At 42.6% G+C, this 23,304-nt stretch overlaps 1 protein-coding gene across 1 annotated transcript in view; it reads right to left on the bottom strand.

Moving 5' to 3' along the window:
* Positions 1–19,235, bottom strand: part of LRRC8A (leucine rich repeat containing 8 VRAC subunit A) — a 43,170-nt gene extending 23,935 nt beyond the window's left edge. The window contains exon 1 of the mRNA XM_082264434.1: positions 19,139–19,235. The gene's annotated coding sequence lies outside the window, so the exon portion shown is untranslated. The remainder of the gene's footprint in view (positions 1–19,138) is intronic.
* Between the last annotated feature and the right edge of the window lie 4,069 nt (positions 19,236–23,304).

Below are 23,304 nucleotides of genomic sequence, written 5' to 3'. Positions count from 1 at the left end.
GATAACTTATGCACAAAAATCAAAATACGCTTATTGCGATTTTTTTTACCAAAATGTAGCAGAAAAATTGGCCTAAAATTTAAAAAAATTTTGATTTTCATTTTTTTTGGGGGAATGTTATAGCAGAATGTGAAAAAATATATATATTTTTTTTTTCAGAATTGTCTCTCTTTTTTTGTTTATAGCGCAAAAAAAAAAAAAAAAATAAAAATCGCACAGGTGATCAAATATCACCAAAAGAAAACTATTTGTGGTGATAAAATGGACATCAATTTTATTTGGGTACAGCATCACACAACCGCGCAATTGTCCGTTAAAATTCCTCAGTGCCAAAACGCAAAATATGGCCTGGTCATTAACAGGAAAAATCCTTCCGGTTCAGAAGTGGTTAAAAGAGAAGTATGGTTAGAGCTTTTCTGGCCATACTTCTCTTGTGGTTGACCTGAGTACATTTAATTTTGTCCCCGTGACCCTGAATCCACTTACAGGGCAGAGCCACTCTAGGCTCAGAAAAGATCCCAACAATATTGTCAGGATCCACCCCACTGCCTGATCGAGAAAAAAACAGTTCTACCATTCCTGTTCAACAGAAGTCAATCATTGGATTGATTTCTGTCGAGCAAAAGCAGCCAATCATTAATGGCCAGCTTTAGAGCTGATGTGAATCGACTGCAGCATGGAGGTTAAAGTGTCACTAAAATCCCATATCATGCAAATCTACCAATAAATGGTGTATTACATGATGTTCATACTCACTCATTCACTATAAGATTAGTTTTCTGTATTCTGCAAAAAAGCTGGTTGACCCTGCCGCTCGATCTCCACCTTCTGTTCATGTCCCCAAATCAGCTAGGGATTTTGCAGCTGTGGTCTCAACTCTGCACATGCTCAGTTTTCAGCGGGTTTCTATGCTGAACACTTACTCCCTTGTCACATCTGAACAGCCCATGTGACTATAAAGTCACACATCTGGGCGTATACACAGTGGTAAAATGACAGCCCACTTCCTCCCACCTCCCCCATGCCCACTAACCAGCTAAACACAATGGGGGCGGGATACTACATGTAGATTAATAAAGGCTTCACCTCCTTCTTGGTTATTGAACTACATGGACTCGTGTCTTTTTTCAACCCAACTATGTAACTGTTAACTCTTAATTGAAGACACAGGCTGGAGGGGCATGACACGTGACTGGCAGAAATTCGCCAACACCAGGGTATTGCCAAAAAATAATAAAGATTTAATTACAAATATATATTTGTATGACAAATTTTAAACTGATATGATTTGTACTCTGCATTTCAATTTTTTTTTTTGAACATGTGACCAGCAGCAGACTAATAGTTCCTCCTGCCGCTGTTTCCCTGCAGGCAAGCTGGGAAAGAGCTGGGTCATGTGACAGCTGTATATCGATTAGGAAAAAGGTACTTACGATTTTTTTTTTCTATTACAAGAATTGCAGTGCCATCATCCACATGCAGAAATAGAAAGGACAATGTAAATTAAACAGTGCTTTAAATTTTTTAACCAATACTTTTCATTTTAGTGAATAAGCTTCTAAGCATTGAGCCATAGTCAGTCAGGAAACTAGTTTTTAAATTAAGATCAGCAACAGCAGCCCTCATATGTCTCTTTTTTTATAGTTTGAAACCTATGTTTTGCTAAAATCAGAAACCTAAAAGTCAACACAAGGGTCATAACATAACATACAGTTATTATGTGTCCCTTGTGCTGATTGTTCTTTTAATAGAGATCTTCCTCTGACCTACATACAATAAAACATGGTCTCTGAAAGGGAGGACGGGACGATTATTGATAGCGCCATCCCCTCCATTCATAGATCCTGCTTCATTTATAGAAGCTGTAATACGGGTTCCATGAATGGCGGATCTGGCAGGAAAGGGTGGGCATAGTCAAGTTTTCTTGATGAGAGCTCAGCAGCCTATTTTATATACTGCTCAAAAAAATTGAAAGGAACACTTTGAAAACACATCAGATCCTAATGGGGAAAAATATCTTGCTGGATATCTATACTGATATGGACAGGATAATGTGTTAGGAATGAAAGGATGCCACGTCATTTGATGGAAATGAAAATATCAACCTACAGAGGGCTGACTTCAAAGACACCCCGAAAAACAAAGTGAAAAAATCATGCAGCAGGCTTGCTGAAATTAATTGCAACAACTCAAAATGGTACCCTGTAGTTTGTATGCGTGCTTGACAATGTCGGGGCATGCACCTAATAAACAACGGATGTCTGTGTCCTGGGGTATTTTCTCTCAGATCTGGACCAGGGCATTACTGAGCTCCTGAACAGACTGAGGTGCAACCTGGCTGCGTCAGATGGACCGGAACATAATGTTCTAGAGGTGTTCTATTAGATTTAGGTCAGGCGGGTACTGGGACCATTCAATGGTATCAATTCCTTCATCCTCACGCCACAGGTATCAGGACAATATCCCCCCGGACAATATCCCCCAGGACATAGGGTTAGGGTTAGAGGGGGGAATATTGTCCTGGGGGGGATATTGTCCTAGAACCCACGCCACATGAGGCCAAGCATCGTCATGCACCAGGAGGGACCCAGTGTACCACTGTAGGGTCTGACAATGGGTCCAAAGATTTCATCCCGATACCTAATGTCAGTCAGGGTGCCATTGTCTAGCCTGTAGAGGTCTGTGCCTCCCTCTGTGGATGTGCCTCCCCAGACCATCACTGACCCACCACCAAACCGGTCATGCTGAATGATGTTACAGGTAGCATAACGTTCTCCACACCCGTTCACGTCTGTGACATGTGCTCAGAGTGAACCTGCTCTCATCTGTGAAAAGCACAGGGCACCAGTGGTGAACCTGCCAATCCTAGTGTTCAATAGCAAATGCCAATCGAGCTCCACGGTGCCGTACAGTGAGCACAGGGCCAACTGGAGGATGTCGGGCTCTCAGGCCACCCTCCAAGAGTCTGTTTCAGATTGTTTGGTCAGAGACATTCACACCAGTGGCCTGCTGGAGGTCATATTGTAGGGCTCTGGTGGTGCTCATCCTGTTCCTCCTTACACAAAGGAACATAGACCGGTCCTGCTGATGGGTTAAGGACCTTCTAGGGCCCTGTCCAGCTCTCCTAGAGTAACTGCCTGTCTCCTGGAATCTCCTGCATGTTCTTGTGACTGTGCTGGGAGACACAACAAACCTTCTGGCAATGGCACATATTGATGTGCCATCCTGGAGGGGATGGACTGCCTGTGCAACCTCTATAGGGTCCAGGTATCGCCTCATGCTACAAGTAGTGAAAACGGACCCTAGCCAAATGCAAAACTAGTAAAAATAGTCAGAAACAGGAGTAGGGAAAAAAATTTCAGTGGCCTTCACCTGTAAAACCATTCTGTTTTGGAGGTCATCTCATTGTTGCCCACCTAGTGTTTCATTAACACCAAAGCAGCTGAAACTGATTGAAAACTACCTCTGCTATTTAACCACTTGCCGACCAGTCACTGGGACTGTACTGCGGGAAAGTGGCTCGATTCCGTCCAGCGACGTAGACCTACGTTGCTGGACTCCTCCCCTTGTGGGCGGCGCTCGCTCCCGCTGTTTTCAGTCACAGCGGGAGTCGGGCCAGGGGAGGAGCGGCGGCGATCGCCGCTGCTCTTCCCCGATCGTTGGGGAATCGAATCAGGAGATCCGCCCGCTTGTGTAAACAGAGCGGGCGGATCTCCTAAGTGACAAACAGTGACAGATTGCAGGATTCAGCATAGCTGAACATGTGATCTGTCCCTGTGTCACTCAGTCACCTCCCCCCACACACATCAGTAAGCACCAGGCATACATTAACCCCTCCCTCTCCAATAAAATTAACCCCTTCCCTGCCAGTGTCATTTTTACAGTAACAGTGCATATGTATAGCACTGATTACTGCAGTAATGTCACTGGTACCCCCAAAAGTGTCAAAAATGTCAGGCAAGGGTCCGATCTGTCCGCCGCAATGTCGCAGTCCCGCAAAAAAAAAAAAGATCGCAGATCGCCGCCATTACTCGTTAAAAAAAAAAAAAAAGAAAAAAGACAGAAATCTTTCCCTTAGTTAGTAAACGCAATAACTTTAGCGCAAACCAATCAAAATACACTTATTGTGATGTTTTTACCAAACATAGGTAGCAGAAAACAAATTGGCCAAAAATTTAAAAAAATTTTGATTTTTACATTTTTTTTGGGGGGGGGGGGGGGGGGGGAATTTCATATAAAAAAAGTGAAAAATAGTTATTTTTTCAAAATTTACGCTCTTTTTATGTTTATAGTGCAAAAAGTAAAAATCACACAGGTGATCAAATACCACCAAAAGAAAGCTCTGTTTGTGGGAAAAAAAGGACGTAAATTTCGTTTGGGTACAGCGTCGCACGACCGCGCAATTGTCCGTTAAAGTCGCACAGTGCCGAATCGCAAAAAGTGCCCTGGACGTAAGACAGCAAAATCCTCCGGTAGTAAAGTGGTTAACTAACCAGATCAATATTCCAGGAGTTTATTTGATTTGATGCTATACTCTGATTAAAAAGTGTTCCTTTAATTTTTTTGAGCAGTAGATTAACCCCACACTGGACTGGAAGATTACAGTGGTGGGGGTTGTAGGACAGAAGATGAATCAGCACAAAGGACACATTATATTAACTGTAAGTTATGTCCCTTGTGCTGACTTTTAGGTTTTGGAATTTATCTAGAAAACTTTAGCTTTAAGTCTTGATAGCAGTCTCCAGGAATCCAACGCTCTACTGCTTTGCAAGGCATCAGTACTGTTTAGAACTCCCAGCATGTTATGATCAGATTGCACAATCTTCTTTTAGATTACCAAACCACTAAATAGCGTGAAGGCCTGCCTGATTGGATATCAATAGATTGATTGGATTGGCTAGTAAGCTTAAAATCAAATTGTCCAATCAGTGTCACTTTTGGGTCAGCTTAGCACAAGTAGATGAATGAGAGCAGAGTGATGAATGAATCGGTGATCTTCTGCCAATTTACTGCCCAATCACAGACTGGAAGGAGGTCTAACACCAGTATACATTGCTTACCTGCAATCTGTATGGAGAACAAAGGAATTTGCATATTTGTGTATTTAACGGTTTGCAGGAAATCAGCTGTAAACGGTTCTACTATGTGTGGAATGATACTAACCAGGAATTCTATTTCTGTAGTAAAAGGAAAGCAAATCTCTATAAAATCCATAAACCGTGACAACCAGCTCTCTAAATGGGTTAAACATATTCATCTGTATGGGATAGAAGAGGACAATGGGCTCAAATAACCAAATACGGTGATTTCCAAGGACAGCTTTCATGTCCAGGAAAAAGATCTTTACACATTTCCCCCTCCCCCTTCCCATCCACACCCATTCATTTCAGTGGGATACTACTGGAAATATCACAAGTAAACTCCACTTCTTACACAATACTGTTCAGTTCACAAGACATTTTACAAGTCAATGGTAAGAGAAGGCAGCATCCAAATTCTTCTCCATGGTGGAGGGAAAGTACCTGGGTTTCTGTTAACTTCCCTGGCGGTCTGATTATTTCAGATTTTAGGTGCTAAAATCGGTACATTGTTTTGCACAGAAATGCTGTTTTACATTTTAAAACTCACCTTCCCCTGCGATCCCCCGCCGTCCTCCCGCTGTGTGCTCGGCCGATGCTGGCACCTGTCTTCCGGTTCCCTTCCCTGCGAGCGTTGTGACGCAGGGGGGTGGAACCGGCGGCAAATTCAAAAGTGTAAAAAAACTAAATTACATGATAGAAAGCTGTGATCCTAACGGATTACACTGTATCATCCCATTTCACCACAGGATTTCACCTGGTGACTTTTCCAGTGCCCTGCCTGTGCTTTTCCAGTTCTTTGTGCCTGGAAAATAGAGAACGACCATGGTGTCCAAAAAGCATTATTTTTGCGCAAAAGCGCTTTTAGAGGAACTGGAAAACAGTGACAGTGAAACGGAGTTACTTGAAGAACTGAGCGATAGCGATCCGTGGGAAAATTCGTCATCAGGTAGGGAAAGTGACGACAGCGACGATTCTGATGTCTGTCATCGCATATATGTGAACCGGCTCTAAAAATCTAAAGCCTCGTACACACGTACCGATTGTTGGCCGTGAATTTTCGGCCAACGGCCGATTGTCGGCTTGTTAGTATGATGCTTCCGACAACCGACTGACTTTTCGGCCGAACAAAATCTGGTGTGCATGCTTTAAAATTTTTGTTGGCCGTCAACAGAACGGCCGATTTTCCGTCAGTCAGTACAGATTTCGGCAGACAAAAATCAGACGAGCAAGACTGGGCATGCTCAGAGAAGAAAAAACACACAGAAAGTAAACCAGCACATGACATCACTTCCGAAGTTGGTTGTTGTTGGCCAAGAAAATTTGTGTGCAGTCTAGAGCACATTTCAACCAACACACTGGACTAAAGACGGCCGATCGGTCGGCCAACAATCTTTGCGTGTGCACGAGGCTTAAGGCTGCATTCATACCTGAAAACTTTGTAGCTGGAAGCTCAAAGCTGGAAGATGCTCACCAAGCAAAATAACATTCATTTCAATGGCACCTGTTCATGCTCAGGTGTGATCAGGGGCCATTGAAACAAACAGGATTTTGCTTTCTGAACGTCTTCGAGCTACAAAAATGCTCAGGTGTGAATGCAGCCTTACAGTTCATTTACTTCGGAAAGCAGCCACAGCTCAAGTAGAAATGCCTGTCCCCTGCCAGCGTGTTGTAAAGATGGATACTTGGTCTCTGTTTAGAAGCAATGTTCTTTCTGCAAAGGTCCGAGGGCCCCTTTTATGCTACACCAATAGCTCTACAATCAAAGCTTACGCTTTCAGCTGATTTGAGAGCTGTAGCTGTGTCTCAACAAGGGTTGCTTTGAACCGCTGTAGAGAGATCACTGCTTAGGCCCCTTTCACACAGGCAGTGTGCTCGACGGACTCAGTTTTTGCTCAGCGAGGATCGATCCGCCAATCCCCACTGAGCAGGCGGATAACAGCTCCGCCTCCACTCTGTGTGCAGAGATGGAGCTGTCAGAGCCCCGCTCTCCTCTATGGGAGATCGGATGATAACGGACTGCCTGTCCATTTTCACCCGATCTTATCCAATCTGATCCTCCAGACGGATGGAAAATAGTGTTTCCATCCGTCTGGATTTCACAGACCGGATCGGATTGGATATCAGCGGGTTTCAGTGGAGATGTCTCCACTGACATCCGCCGCTCCATAGGGATGCATGGAACATCCGATCAGGCCTGCCTGAAAAACTGACAGGCGGACCGGATTTGGAAAGCCTGTGTGAAAGGGGCCTTCTACACAGAGAGCAAGGGTCCTCCTCTGCAGCATGCTGGCAGCGAACCGGTTTTTCTGTTCAGGCTGTGTCTGCTTTCTAAAGAAAATGGACTGTAATACTTTTGTTTGGATGCAACTGAAATATATTTAATTTAGGCTGCAAGTTCAGTTTGGCTTTAGGCTTCATTTACACATTCGACAAGAGAATGATAAAAGATCTGAGCAGCCAACCTGTCAATATCAACGACACGCCAAGGGATGCAGCAGCTGTACGGATCCTAACGCACATTGAAGTGTTTACATCCTTACAGGGACGGACGCTCAGCTGTGGACACAGATTGCCTGCCTGCGTGAAAACATTTATGGTTTGTGAGGTTCCATTGTCTAACAGTAAGCCAGCGGCAGAAGAATGTAAATGCATTCTGTCTGTTGGCTTCTCCTCCTCCTCTGCATGACACTGCAGGCATCTCTGACTCGCAAAAAGTAATAATGGATGGCCGGCCATGTGTCTCTCATCCAGCTCCCAGATCGTTCTGTGCCAGGACACATATTCCAATAAATACTCTGGTTGTCATGTTGGCCAGGACATCTCGTTTGCAGAATGAGTATTTGGGTAGAGCTTAGCGAGCACAAAAGCTGTAATACAACAATATAAAATTGCATATATTTTATTTTATTTATTTATTTCAGGTACTTATATAGCCACGGTCAATTTAGGCAGCGCTTTACATATACATTGCACATTCACATCAGTCCCTGCCCTCAAGGAGCTTACAATCTAAGGTCCCCAACTCACATATGGCCGCTGTACCAAACCGTACCGAACCATTCAAACATGTACCATGCGGTACCATGCAGAGAAAAAGCACCAAAGCGAGCCATACCATGCAGTGGAAAAGCGCCTTTTCATACTTACACATAGTAGGGCCAATTTATACAGGATCCAAACAACCTACCAGCATGTCTTTGGAGTGGGGGAGGAAACCAGAGAACCCAGAGGAAACCCACGCCGGCACAGGGAGAACATGCAAACTCCAGGCAGGTAGTGTCGTGGTTGTGATTCGAACCAGTGACCCTGCTAGGTAAGAGTGCTAACCGCTACACCACTGTGCCGCACACATGTGTACTGCATGTTTTGCCTGAATTTTGGGCGTTTTATGCTGCATGCAGGCAGTCCATTCATGTCTATGGGAACACAGTGGCTGCACAGACAGTCTCCTGCCACATTTTGATAGACATGGCGGGTACAGGTGAGTGGTCCTGAAGGCACGCCATCTGTCGCTGAGTTCCTAAACACATCATCGGGCTTCCTACACACAGCACCTAGTGTTTCCAGAACTTTTAGTTATTCTTACACAATGATTGCCCCCTTTTTATGAAATGAACAATTGTCTGTGGTGGCAGGAAACCGGAGTACCCGAAGGAAACCCATGGCGGCACAGAGAGAACATGCAAACTCCAGGCAGGTAGTGTAGTGGTTGGGATTCGAACCAGTGACCCTGCTAGGTAAGAGTGCTAACCACTACACCACTGTGCCGCCCACATGTGTACTGCATGTTTTGCCTGAATTTGGGGTGTTTTATGCTGCATGCAGGCAGTCCATTCATGTCTATGGGAACACAGTGGCTGCACAGACACAGTCTCCTGCCCCATTTGGATAGTCACAAAGGGTGCAGGTGTGTGGCCCTGAAGGCACGCCATCTGTCGCTGAGTTCACATACACATCATCGGGCTTCCTGCACACAGCACCTAGGGGTTCCCAAACTTTTATTTATTCTTTCACAATGATTGCCCCCTTTTTATGAAATGAACAATTGTCTGTGGTGGCAGGAAACCGGAGTACCCGAAGGAAACCCATGGCGGCACAGGGAGAACATGCAAACTCCAGGCAGGTAGTGTAGTGGTTGGGATTCGAACCAGTGACCCTGCTAGGTAAGAGTGCTAACCACTACACCACTGTGCCGCCCACATGTGTACTGCATGTTTTGCCTGAATTTGGGGTGTTTTATGCTGCATGCAGGCAGTCCATTCATGTCTATGAGAACACAGTGGCTGCACAGACACAGTCTCCTGCCCCATTTGGATAGTCACAAAGGGTGCAGGTGTGTGGCCCTGAAGGCACGCCATCTGTCGCTGAGTTCACATACACATCATCGGGCTTCCTGCACACAGCACCTAGGGGTTCCCAAACTTTTATTTATTCTTTCACAATGATTGCCTCCTTTTTATGAAATGAACAATTGTCTGTGGTGGCAGGAAACCGGAGTACCCGAAGGAAACCCACCCCGGCACAGGGAGAGCATGAAAACTCCAGGCAGGTCGTGTCGTGGTTGGGATTCGAACCAGTGACCCTGCTAGGTAAGAGTGCTAACCACTACACCACTGTGCCGCACACTTGTGTACTGCATGTTTTGCCCAAATTTTGGGCGTTTTATGCTGCATGCAGGCAGTCCATTCATGTCTATGGGAACACAGTGGCTGCACAGACACAGTCTCCTGCCCCATTTGGATAGTCACGGAGGGTGCAGGTGTGTGGCCCTGAATGCACGCCATCTGTCGCCGAGTTCCTAAACACATCATTGAGCTTCCTGCCTGCAGCACCTAGGGGTTCCCAAACTTATTTATTCTTTCACAATGATTGCCCTCTCTTTAAAAAAAATGAACATTCATCTGTGGTGGCACTGGGGTAAAGTATGTTCCTTTTTATACTGTGGGCACTTAAATAACCATTAGACTATTCAAAAATATAATTAAAATGTTCTTTTAAGTAGTTAAAGTTAAACCTTATTGTTACACACTCATTAGATGTAATTGAGAGGTGTGTGTGCTTTGGCAGGGCACAGGGTTATCTCAGTACTGACTGGTGAAGGTGTGGTGTCACCCGTCCACTGCTGAGTCAACCAAATATCTGTTCAAAAATTCTCTGTAAGTGAAGTCACATGACAGCCAGAGCCCAGAACTGACACATGACATTTCACTGGTTTACAACTTGCTGCCCCCACCCAATGCACCGAACAGTTTAACTACTTCAGCCCCAGAAAGTTTACCCCCCCCCTTTTAACTGACAATTGCGTGACGATGTACCCAAATAAAATTAATTTCCTCTATTTTCCACCAATAGAGCTTTCATTTGCTGGTATTTGAGCACCTCTGCGTTATTTATTTTTTGCGCTATAAACAAAAAAAAAAAAAAAAAAAGCCGACAATTTTGAAAACAAAAAAAACATTTTTTTACTTTCTGCTATAAAACCTATCTCCATAAAAAAAATGTTAAAAAAAAGTCTTATTTCTTCATTAATTTAGGCCAATATGTAGTCTGCTACAAATTTTCAGTAAAAAAAAAAAAAAAAAACACAATAGGCGTATATTGATTAGTTTGCACAAGAGTTATAGCGCCTACAAACTATTGGAGATATTTAGGTAATTTTTATTTATTTACTAGTAACGGCGGCGATCAGTGACTTATAGCGTGACTGCGACATTGCGGCGGACAAATCAGACACTGACACTTTCTTGGGAACAAGTGAGACAAATACAGCAATCAGTGCTAAAAATATGCACTGTCACTATTGTACTGACACTGACTGGGAAGGGGTTAACATCAGGGCAAACAAAGGGTTAACTGTGTGCCTAGCTAGTGTTTTTGTACAGTGGAGGGAGGTGCTTTTAATAGGGAAAGACATGGATCCTCGTCCTTTTGCAAAAACACAGGATCCATGCCTTCCCTACTGACAGAACGGCAATCTTCCTTGTTTACATAGGCAGACTGCCGGTCTGCCTGTGTACCGAATGATGGCCAGGTCCTGGCGGAAATTGAGTCCACTGTACCTGCTGATTGGCTCCAGCTGTGTATAATCACAGTGGGAGTGAGCTATATTAGCATCCGTTGCTTGGAAGTGCAGTGCTTCACAATTCTGGATAAAATGAGAATCACAATTTTTTTTTGCCTAGAATAAAGATCACGATTCTCGGCGTAACATCTTTTACATTATACAAAAAAATTGGGCTAACTCGTTTTTGTTTTTTTAAAATTAATTAAATTTTTTTTTTTCCCAAAAAACTGCGTTTCAAATACTTGCACAAATACAGAGTTACAAAAAAGAGTGCAACGATCGTCATTTGGTTCTCTAGGAGATTGCTAATAAATATACACACACACACATACATTACATACACACACACATTGTGTATATGTATATATATATATATATATATATATATATATATATATATATATATATATATATATATATATATATATATATATATATATATATATATATTTGGAGGTTCCAAGTAATTTTTGTAGCAAAAGAAAAAATAGATTTCAACTTGTAAGCAACAAGTATCAAAAAAAAGGCTCAGTCTAAGAAGTTAAGCTGCCCTCACTTACAGATGGAGCCCCGGTTCACATTAGTGCGATCACGGAGATCGCATGTAATTCGGAGCGCACTGCTCCTAAATTACATGCGATCTCATGTGCGGTGCAAATTTCAGCCATACACTTTGTATAGTTGAATTCGCACCGCATTCGCACTAAACACGCACCTGACCCTTTTTTTTATCCGCAGCAGAATCAGATCGCATAGTGGTTCACACTAGTGCGATCCGATTCTGTGCGAACTTGCAGATCGCACTGAGATATGCGTTTCGCAACTGGGGGAGTCGTTAACTTTTAATTGACACCCCCTGCGTAGCGCATATGGCAGTGTGAACTGCCAGGGGTGCGGATGCTATATCACGCTGTATATTTGCAGCGTTTCCGCATCGCAGAAATGTGAATCGGGACAGAAACATATTCCTTTGACCTAAAAGAAAGAAATGCTACATTGTGTTTATAGTTATCCAGCAGCCTTAACAATGTTGATAAACTTTTGTAAAAATTTAAATGTAAAAATTAATAACCGCGCTAAGCGTAAAGAACAAGCAGCAGCTGAAGTGGGAGTCACTAGATAAGATATGTAAAGAGAGAGCTGCGCTAAACTAATATAATTGATAAACATAGGCTAGAGTAAACCAGCATACAGTAAATAACAAATATAAATATAGATCCAGGCTAGAATAGACCAGCATGTGTTGCACAATCAAAAGGACCAATAATAATCGTGTGACTGGATATCATGCAATCATGGTATATGCATATAGTCCATCAAACAAAAGTCCAAATAAAGAGGAGTAGAAGGGTGTCCAGTGTGAAAAGGAGATCAATCATCACCTCTACGTGCCTAAATCCACACTCGGTGCCACATGCATAGAGCTCACACCAGGCTTACCAGAGCTCAAAGGGTAATGAGCATGATATAAATTCCATCCACTGCTGGGCTGACTGGTATCAGGGATTCAGGAAAAACTCGCCGTACCGTTGCCTCTGGATCGTTAGGCGAATCACCCCAAGCAGAAAAATGGCCTCTCAGCAGTCCACATACCCAATAAAGGAAAGGGGAGCACAATGGCGTAGTACGTATAGGCAGTTTTATTGTTAAACAGTTAAAAACACTCACATGAATGAAGATACACAAGCGCTTGTAAATAATGTCTCGCTGCCGCCCGACTTCCAGGTTGCGTCGTGGTGACGTCAGCACGCCTTCCCTACGCGTTTCGTGACACCTCACGTCTTCCTGGGGATACGGGCGGCGCGCTGACGCACCACTTAAATAGCTTTTGCTCTTTTTTTTGACAGCTGTGAGTGAGCAGAGAACGGCTCTGTAAGAATGGAGGACATGCTGTTTTAAGATCAGAAGGGGGGGTGAATCGGGAATCGAGATTTTCTTAATTATCCGTGCAGCGCTAATACACACACACACACACACACACACACACACACACACACACACACACACACAAGATCCTGCACACAGCAGCTGCCCTGTAGCAGTAAAACTGCCTTTCCCAACCTTTTTACAACGGAGGAACCCTTGAAATAGCTTTTTGGTCTTCGTGAACCCCTGCGAATATCTACCGCTCACAGTGTGTGATGGTCATTGGGAGGAATGTGCTTTACTTATATGGTCAGTGGTCACTGGTACCCCCTCCTCCCCCCAATTTCAGATAGCTAGAAAGATCATTGGGGTCAGTGATGGAGTCAGAAACTGCTCATTGCTCAAGCAACCCCCAACAAATTCTGGAGGAACCCTGATTGAGAAAGGCTGAAAAAAAACCTCCATTAGTACATATTAAAGTAAAACTCCAGGCAAACAGCTAAATACATGCTTGAAATACACATACATGTTTTTTTTCTGGCTGATCTGCTAAAGGATTTGTAATCCTGGTCATCCAATCTTGTGCTTTATGCAATTTTTGCACACCACATAGATAGGCAGGTACCACACTTAGGGCCCATTCACACTAGGAACTGAATGTGAAACCCCATTCACACTAGGAACTGAATGTGAAATGCACAGGAACAATGTGCGATTCACTAGCAGTTCTGAATAGGCTTGTGACGGTATCAGATTTTCATGCTGCGATTAATTGATTAAGGTTTTGCCACGGTATACGGTATTATCACGGTATTCTATTATTAAATTTAAATTATTAAAATTTCCACCTCACTTCAATTTCATTGCTGAATTTAGGGGCTTTGGTTCACTTATGCACATTATTATATAGTCAGTCAGTACAGACTCTGTGAACCAGGCCTAAAATAGGTCATCAAGCAGTGTCTGGCCTAACTGGTGATAACTGGTCCTGGCGCTCGGCTCCGATCCGATGGCCTGGTCATTAAGAGGGCAAATCCTTGTGGTCAAGAAGTGGTTAAACCTGAAGGAGGTGTTGTTTATAAATGACTTTACTATCGCTTTAGGCCTGGTTCACATGTATGCGGGTTGGTGGTTCACATGTATGCGGGTTGGCGGTTCACATGTATGCGGGTTGGCGGTTCACATGTATGCGGGTTGGCGGTTCACATGTATGCGGGTTGGCGGTTCACATGTATGCGGGTTGGCGGCCCACATTTGCACAGGAATAGCAGCCCATTGATTTGAACGGGCTGCTATGCCTTCATTTTCCGCAGAAAAAAGGTGCATGCAGCATTTTTTTAAAATTCAGTGGCCTTGAAATCCATCCTGCTTTTGCACCATGCGACTAACCTGCAGTTCCTGCTCTGGCAAGCTTTCTGCATTTTTTGTATACGTGAGCACGGCATTTAAAAACAGTTTGCGTGTGCAGCAACGGCAGGTAAGTCGCATGGTGCAAAAGAAGGATGGATTTCATGGCCACTGCATTTTTTTAAATTCTGCATGCACCTTTTTTCAGCTGAAAACGCAGGCATAGCAGCTCAAGCCCATTCACATCAATGGGCTGCTATGCCTGTGCAAATGTGGGCCCCCAACCCGCATACATGTGAACCAGGCCTAAAGCAATAGTAAAGTCATTAATTGGTTAAACCTGCAGGAGGACCGGTGTTTTTATCTATTAATGACTTTACTATTGCTTTAGGCCTGGCTATATATATATATATAATAATGTAGGGGTGATGTAATGTGGGCTACTATGCGTGTGTGTATATATATATATATATATATATATATATATATATATATATATATATATATATATATATATATATATATATATATATATATATATATATATATATATATATATTAGAGCTGCACGATTCTGGCCAAAATGAGAATCACGATTTTTTAGCTTGGAATAAAGATCACGATTCTCTCACGATTCTCTGTGTAACAAAAAAAAAAAAATTGGGATAACTTTACGGTTACGTTTTTTTTTTTTTTTTTATTCATTAAAGTCTATTAATTGCGTTTGAAAGACTGCTGCGCAAATACAGTGTGACATAAAATATTACAACAATCGCCATTTTTTTTCTGTAGGGTCTCTGCTAAAAAATATATAAAATGTTTGGGGGTTCTAAGTACTTTTCTAGCAAAAAAAAAACTGATTTTAACTTGCAAGCAACAAGTGTCAGAAAAAGGTCTAGTCTTTAAGAGGTTAAACTTCCTTTCTCCCTGGCAGAGGGAAGGAAAAGATACAATGTAATCATTTTTGTTTATAGTTAGGTGTTAGCTGTGTGAGTGAATGAGTCATCCAGCTCACTGAAATGTATCAATTCACAAGTCAGACCCAGGAGCAGAGAAACTCGGTATTTTAAAAATGCCACAATAACAATACCGTGGCTATGCAATACCGCGATATATCGAATTACCGAAAACCGGCATATGTCTAGTTCTGAATTGTGCGATTTCAGCCAATTCATTTTGAATGGGAGGAAATTGCACGGCACTACACCAAAAGTAGCGCATGCGGTACTTTTTAAAATCGCCCTGCAAACGGATTGCATGGTATATTTTGTACCATGTGATCCAGTGCGGGCAAATGCAATGTGTTTCGGGTGTTAACTTTCCACTGAAACCCTCAGCAGATGGCAAGCGCAGTGCGACTGGAAGGCATGCAGGAAACTGCACAAAACCACAGCTTTCCTGCACTGCATTCTAGTGTGAATGAGCCCTTACCTCTCAAGTCATCTTTGTGACCTTTATGTCACCTCTCTCACCAATCTGATGTCTGGACAATGACGCTACTGATCAACAAGAATGCAAATAGATATATACAATAAACATTATGCCTTTATCTACTTACAATCGATGCAGACGACTGTTTGGGGTCTACCTGATATCATTCTAAGAGCAATCATAACAGATAGCAAGACAAATACTTTGCACGTGACAAAGGTTTAAAAACAGGAATAGTTCATCTGTCTGATTGGATTTCTATACAGATGTGATGTTTGCCCCTCATCAATAATTCATTGTTTGACTTTGCCGGTTTTCAACAGGAATTGATAAGTAGGGTTATTTTAGGCATTTAGGAGTTCCTTAAGATGTTTTTTTTAGATTACTAAAGCTGGCCATACATTACATAATTTTCTTGTAGAATTTCTGTACAATTTCCTTTAGATTTACCTTCAATTCTGCAGTGCAAGGGCCTGTCTGATTGGATACAAATTGAGAGTGTTTAGGTCTGACCTCATATTATATGGTTTTTGGTAAATCTAAAGGAAAATTGTACAAGACAATTGTATACTGAATGGTCAATCTTAAACCCCGTACACATGTAGCGATTGTCGGCCGTAAATATTCGGCCACCGACCGATTGTAGGCTTGTTAGTATGATGCTTCCGACAACCGACTGCGACTTTTCCGCCGAACAGAATCGGGTGTGCATGCTATAAAATTTTTGTTGGCCAACACCAGAACGGCCGATTGTTCGTCATTTAGTACAGATTTCGGCCGACAAACAGCAAATGAGCAAGACTGGGCATGTTCAGAGAAGAAAAAACACACGGAAAGTTAACCATCACATGACATCACTTCTGAAGTCGGCTGTTGTTGGCCGACAAAATTCGTGTTCAGTTTTTAGCACTTTTCAACCGACAGGACAGCACCGGACAAAAGACAGCCGATCGTTCGGCCGACATTCGGTACGTGTGTACGGGGCTTTACAGTTGTAGAGATTGTTACAAAACCAACAGGACCGGCAGAAAGGTCTATTGTGAAAAATGTGTTCATAGAGACTGCACATCTCTGCATTGACAGCGGTTAGAACACATATACAGTAAAGTCATTCCAGTGGTTCAGGTATTCATTTGTTCTAGTCACTACAATAAATTTCCACACATACGTCTTTAGAGGCATGAAAAATTACAAAATACACTTCCTTAAATGAAGGAGTCAAACATTTTAGTTTTGCATCTCAGAACACAACCCTTTTACACAAAGCTAAACCCCGTGTGTGCAAATTTAAAGCAGCTGTATCACCTGTGTATCACCACTTCCCCACTGCCAGCAGTACATGTACTGCGGCAGGTCGGCTCTGTCCCGCAAAATGACATACGTGTACATCGCTTTGCGGGAACGCGAGTAGGGCGCTCACGCCTATTCGACGTTGGGGAAGCCAATCTGCGTGTCCGGCGGCCGCGATTGCCGCCAGACACCCGCCATCACTCCACGTGGAGACAGAACGAGGGTCAGCAGTTGTAAATACAGCAGACCCATATTCTGCCACCAATGACCACAGGGCTCCTGTGTTCCTCCTATTTAGGAACACAGGTCCGTGTGTTCATTCCACACAGTTAGAAAACACCCCCTTGGGACACATTTACCCTTTGATCTCCACGGGGTTTTAACCCCTTCCCTGCCAGTCTCATTAGTACAGTAACAGTTCATATTTTTAGCACTGATTACTGTAGTAATGTCACTGGTCCCCTCTAAAGTGTCAAAAATATCAGTTAAAGCCCCGTACACACATACTGATCGTCGGCCGAACGATCGGCCGTCTTTTGTCCGAGGGCTGTCAGTGTCTGTTGAAAACTGCAAAAGACGGCACACGAATTTTGTCGGCCAACAACAGCCGACTGCAGAAGTGATGTCATGTGATGGTTAACTTTCCTTGTCTTTTTTATTTTCTGAGCATGCCCAGTCTTGCAAATCTGCTGTCTGTCGGCCGAATTCTGTACTGACTGCTGAACAATCGGCCGTTCTGGTGTCGGCATACAAAAATTTTAATGCTTGCATGACAGATTCTGTTCAGCCGAAAGTGCGCTGTCGGCTGTCGGAAGCATCATACTAACAAGCCGAAAATCGGCCGATCGTTCGGCTGACAATCGGTACGTGAGTACGGGGCTTAAGTGTCCAATCTGTCCGCCGCAATGTCACAGTCCCGCTAAAAAATCACTGACCACCACCATTACTATTAAAAAATATAAATAAAAATGACAAATCTTTCCCCTAATTTTGTAGACGTGATAACTTTTGCGCAAACCAATCAATATACACTTATTGGGATTTTTTTTACCAAAAATATGTAGCAAAATACAAATTGGCCTAAAATTATAAAAAAAATGTGATTTTAAAATTTTTTTTATTGGGAATATTATATAGCAGAATGTGAAAAATATTGTTTTTCATTTTTTCAGAATTGTCGCTCTATTTTTTTTTATAGTGCAAAAAATAGAAAAAAATAAAAATAAAATCGCAGAGGTGATCCAATACCACCAAAAGAAAGCTCTGTGGGAAAAAAGGACATCAATTTTATTTAGGTACAGCGTCGCACAACCGCGCAATTGTCCGTTAAAATAAAACAGTCCCGAATCGCAAAAAAAAAAGGCCTGATCATTAGGGGGGGAAACCTTCCAGTCCAGAACTGGTTAAAGTAACGCAGTGCCGAATCTCAAAAAATGGCCTGCGACATAGGCCTAGACCCAGTTGTGCGCGACCTGGTGAGACGTTTAACTCGCAGGGCCAGTCCCTGTCTAGTAGGACTATGTCGCAGCCAACCCTGCGTGGAGCTAAGGCCAGCACACACTGGCTGGCTGGCTGGGGTGACCACTGGATCTAGATTATCCAGCCCATCGCCCAGATCTGGCATAGTTGCTTGAAGATCTCACAGGAAAAATTCCGGAGAAAAATCTACATAAAAAAATACTTTTATGCCAGGACCAAAGATGCCAGCAAGGGACTAGGTCCTTACTCCTGACTAGGCAGATTAAAACTGACATCCTATGCAGGAAGAGAGAGGGTGTACCCTCCGGGACTGCCCATAGGCGTAGCCAGAACTTTTTTCTGTCTATTGTCCTACTCCTGTAGGGGGCAGTATAACCCTACTGATATGCATCAGAGGACTGCGTAAATCAATGAACAATAGAGGAAAAACCTTCTGGTCCAGAGGTGGTTAATAAACACTGCGTGTTCACCATCCATGTGAATGAGAGAGAGGTTAGTTCTTAACAATACTCCATGTGAATGAGGCCATATGTAGAATGGCTGCACTACACCCTTTCTGCGACCTCCATTCAGTACTCACCTTGAAGTAGAGGAGATGCTATCTGTGCTTGAGGTGTGATGTGTTCTTAATGCAGCAATGCCCCCAAGTCCTGAACTCCATGGAAGCAGTTTTACCTACAAAAGAAGGGAAATGAATTAAGCACATGCAATTAAAAACAGTTTAACATATAAAGTACAATTCCAGTTTCATACATAACCTAGCAGGCAGCTTTCACTACAAACACCTCCTCCCTGGTGCTGTCCCCACTCAGACTCAATGCTTTAAGGTCCAGAACTGGACCTCTTCTGGACTGAATGGAGTGACGAATAACAATCAATGGAATGATGATAGCAATCAATTTACTTCCTCTGAGCCCAGGATGTCACTGACATACCCCCAGAGTGTGCGCCATCACAGAATGGGAGTCATCACATGCTGCAGAGAATGGCACTGATGATATAAGCACATCTCTGTACAGCAGAGCACCCCTGAAGAGGAGGAAAGACTCTTAGACATTGCGATGAATGCTTTATGTATGGTAAAATAGGCCCTGGTCAGGAAGGGGGTAAAATCTTCCGGGGCTTAAGTGGTTAACAAAAAGCTTGGAAGGAGTTGCCTGGTAATACAGTCACTGCGCTGACAGATTTGCACCCGTCTGTGCAAATTTTAGGATGAGCTACTGAACCCCATAAACTGGCTTTTCACAACACAGACATACAAGCACAGAGACTGCATTCACACTTTTAGCATGAGACAGCGCTTTCTCCTGCGATGGTGGAGGTGAGCAGCAAAGCTGCACGATTAATGGTTAAAAAAAAATTGCAATCTTGATTCACCCCCCCCCCCCCCCCCACCACGATCTTAAAATGCAATGTCCTCGATTCTTACAGAGCCATTCTCTGCTCACTCACAGCTGTCAGAAAAAAAATTAAAAAAGAGCCTCCAGAAAATGTTTATCAACATTGTTAATGCTGCTAGAGAACTATATACACAATGTTTTACAATGTATCATTTCCTTCTTTTACATCAAAGGAATGTACTTCTGTCTGAGGGCAGAGAAATATCCTGTGATTCACCGATCTCTCTGCCTCTAGTCAATCCATCCCCCACACAGTTAGTAAGCACAAATAGGGAAAACATTTACCCCTTGATCACCCCCAGTGTTAACCCCTTCACCTGCCAGTGTAATTTATACAGTAACAGTGCATATTATTTACCACTGATCACTGTATTAAAGCGGAGTTCCACCCAAAAGTGGAACTTCCACTTTAGGTAGTCCTGACAGGCCACATTTGGCATGTCATTTTTTTTTGGGGGGGGGGGTACCTAGTTTTGACAGGTACCCGCTCCCACTTTCGCTCTGAGCGCCACGGCGCCCTGAGCAGAAGTTCCCCTCTCCCCCTCCCTCCCTGCAATCTTCTGGGACACATCGCAGGTGCCAGATAATTGCCGGCCAATCAAGACACGCAGCGCAACTCGCGCATGCGCAGGGCGTACCCAGCTGTGAAGCCGCAAACTGTCACAGCCGGGTGCCCACCCAGTGATGCCGACACCGCCGAGACCAGAGGGAGAGGATCGAGGCTTCAGGCGGACGCATCGCTGGATCCTGGGGCAGGTGAGTGAGTGTTTATTAAAAGTCAGCGGATACACTTTATGTAGCTGCTGACATTAATAAACACAGAAAAGGCTGGAACTCCACTTTAATGTGACTGGTACCCAAAAAGTGTCAAAAATGTCAGTTAGGGGTCCGATCTGTCCGCCGCAATTTTGCAGTCCCGAAAAAAAAAAAAAAAAAAAAAAAAAAAAAAAAAAAAATCACAGATCGCAGCCATTACTAGTTAAAAAAAAAAAAAAAAAATAGAAATGACAAATCTTTCCCGTAGTTAGTAAACGTAAAAAAAAAAAAAAAATAATAAATAAAAATGACATAAATCTTTCCCGTAGTTAGTAAACGTAAAAAAAAAAAAAAAAAATAGAAATGACATAAATCTTTCCCGTAGTTAGTAAACGTAAAAATAAATAAAATAAAAATAAATAAATAAATAAATAAATAAATAAAAATGACATAAATCTTTCCCGTAGTTCGTAAACATAAAAAAAAATAAAATAAAAATAAATAAATAAATAAAAATGACAAATCTTTCCCGTAGTTAGTAAACGTAAAAATAAATAAAATAAAAATAAATAAATAAATAAAAATGACATAAATCTTTCCCGTAGTTCGTAAACGTAAAAAAAAATAAAAATAAAAATAAATAAAAATGACAAATCTTTCCCGTAGTTAGTAAACGTAATAAAATAAAAGTGACAAATCTTTCCCGTAGTTCGTAAACGTAAAAAAAAAATAAAAATAAATAAAAATGACATAAATCTTTCCCGTAGTTAGTAAACGTAAAAAAATAAATAAATAAAAATGACATAAATCTTTCCCGTAGTTAGTAAACGAAAAAAAATAAATAAATAAAAATGACATAAATCTTTCCCGTAGTTAGTAAACGAAAAAAAATAAATAAATAAAAATGACAAATCTTTCCTGTAGTTAGTAAACGTAAAAAAAAATAAAATAAAAAAAAATAAATAAATAAAAATGACATAAATCTTTCCCGTAGTTCGTAAACGTAAAAAAATAAATAAAAATGACATAAATCTTTCTTTCCCGTAGTTAGTAAACGTAAAAAAAAAAAAAAAAAAAAAAAAAAAAAAAAAAAAAAAAAAAAATCGCTGATCGTAGTCATTACTAGTAAAAAAATAAAAAGTCCATAAATCTATCCCATAGATGGTAAACACTACCTTTTGCACAAACCGATTATTATACGCTTTTTTGGATTTTTTTTAACCAAAAATATGTAGCAGAATACAGATTGGCCTAAACTGATAAAAAAAAAATTGGATAAAATGGTGATCGTTGCAATCTTTTATGTCACATTGTATTTGCGCCAAAGTCTTTCAAATGCAGTTTTTTTATGGGAAAAAAATACACTTTAACGAATTTAAAAAAAAATAAACAGTAAAGTTAGCCCAATTTTTTTTGTATAATGTAAAAGGTGATGTTACGCTGAGAATCGTGATCTTTATTCTAAGCAAAAAAAAAAAAGTGTGATTCTCATTTTATCCGGAATGGTGCAGCTCTAGTGAGCAGGAATACTAAGCTTTGATTAGCAACGTCCTGGAAGTTTTCCAGTCAGGCTTTATGATGTAAATGGCCGACATTTAAAGGCATCGATCACATATGGTCAGAGCTGCACAGTTTGTTTTTATCTACAGGCGCCCCCATATCTGCATTGGAAGTCTATTGGTAAAGGTGAACGAACCCCTATAGGGCTACACAAGCAGTCACTTGTTAGGAAGGGCAAGCTGACAAGATATGGGGGTCTCTGAAAGCCCCCCCCCTAACATTAGAGGTCCCACATATACATCAGCTATAGACACACAGTAAGGTGGGGTGAGGACCTGGTGTTATAATGGGGGGGATTTACATTACAATGTGTTTGTTGTCTTCAGAAATTAAGGCTGCGAGCCCCCCCCCCCCCCCCGAATGTTGGTTTATTGAAGAAACCATATTATTGTCTATATTGCAGGGGGTCCTAGGAGAGCCCCCAACCCTCCATCTATTACAGATCCTCTCAGCTGGGGGATTACTTTGAACGGGGCATCCTGTGTGCCCACTGATGTCACCCTACATTACCCCCCCCCCCCTCACATTCCAATGTATATCATACTGCCCCCTTCTCCCATCCCCCCCCCCCTCCCCGGCAGTCAGTTATTCATTCCAGACAATACCCTGCTGTGTACCCTCTTATCTCCTGTTTCTTTAGTATTGCCCCTCCACACATTGCCCATTAGATCCCCACTTCAGTGTTCTGTATTTCATGGACCCCTCACTGCAGTACCCCACTCTCCTACTGCTCTAACCCCCCCCCCCCATAATGCCCCTTCAGTGTCCCTGCTCACCCCCTATTGTTCTGTCACCCCCTCCCCTCTCCTCCACCAGTGTCCCCCCTTCCCCATGTCCTAAAACTCCCCCACATATCCTGCCATTCCCCTTTACTCCAGAATCCTTTCATGTCTCCCCTACCGAGTGTTGTATCCCCTCCCCCCCCCCCCCACTGTTCTATAACCCTCTCCAGAGTGTAGTGTCCTCCCCCCTTCTATTCCAGCCTCCCTGCACCCCCCCCCCCCTAATGTCTCACCATTCCCTCTCCCCT

Source organism: Pelophylax lessonae, assembly GCF_965119305.1.
Source record: "Pelophylax lessonae genome assembly, chromosome: 7".
Lineage (NCBI taxonomy): Eukaryota > Metazoa > Chordata > Amphibia > Anura > Ranidae > Pelophylax > Pelophylax lessonae.
This window is presented reverse-complemented; position numbering and strand designations above follow the sequence as displayed.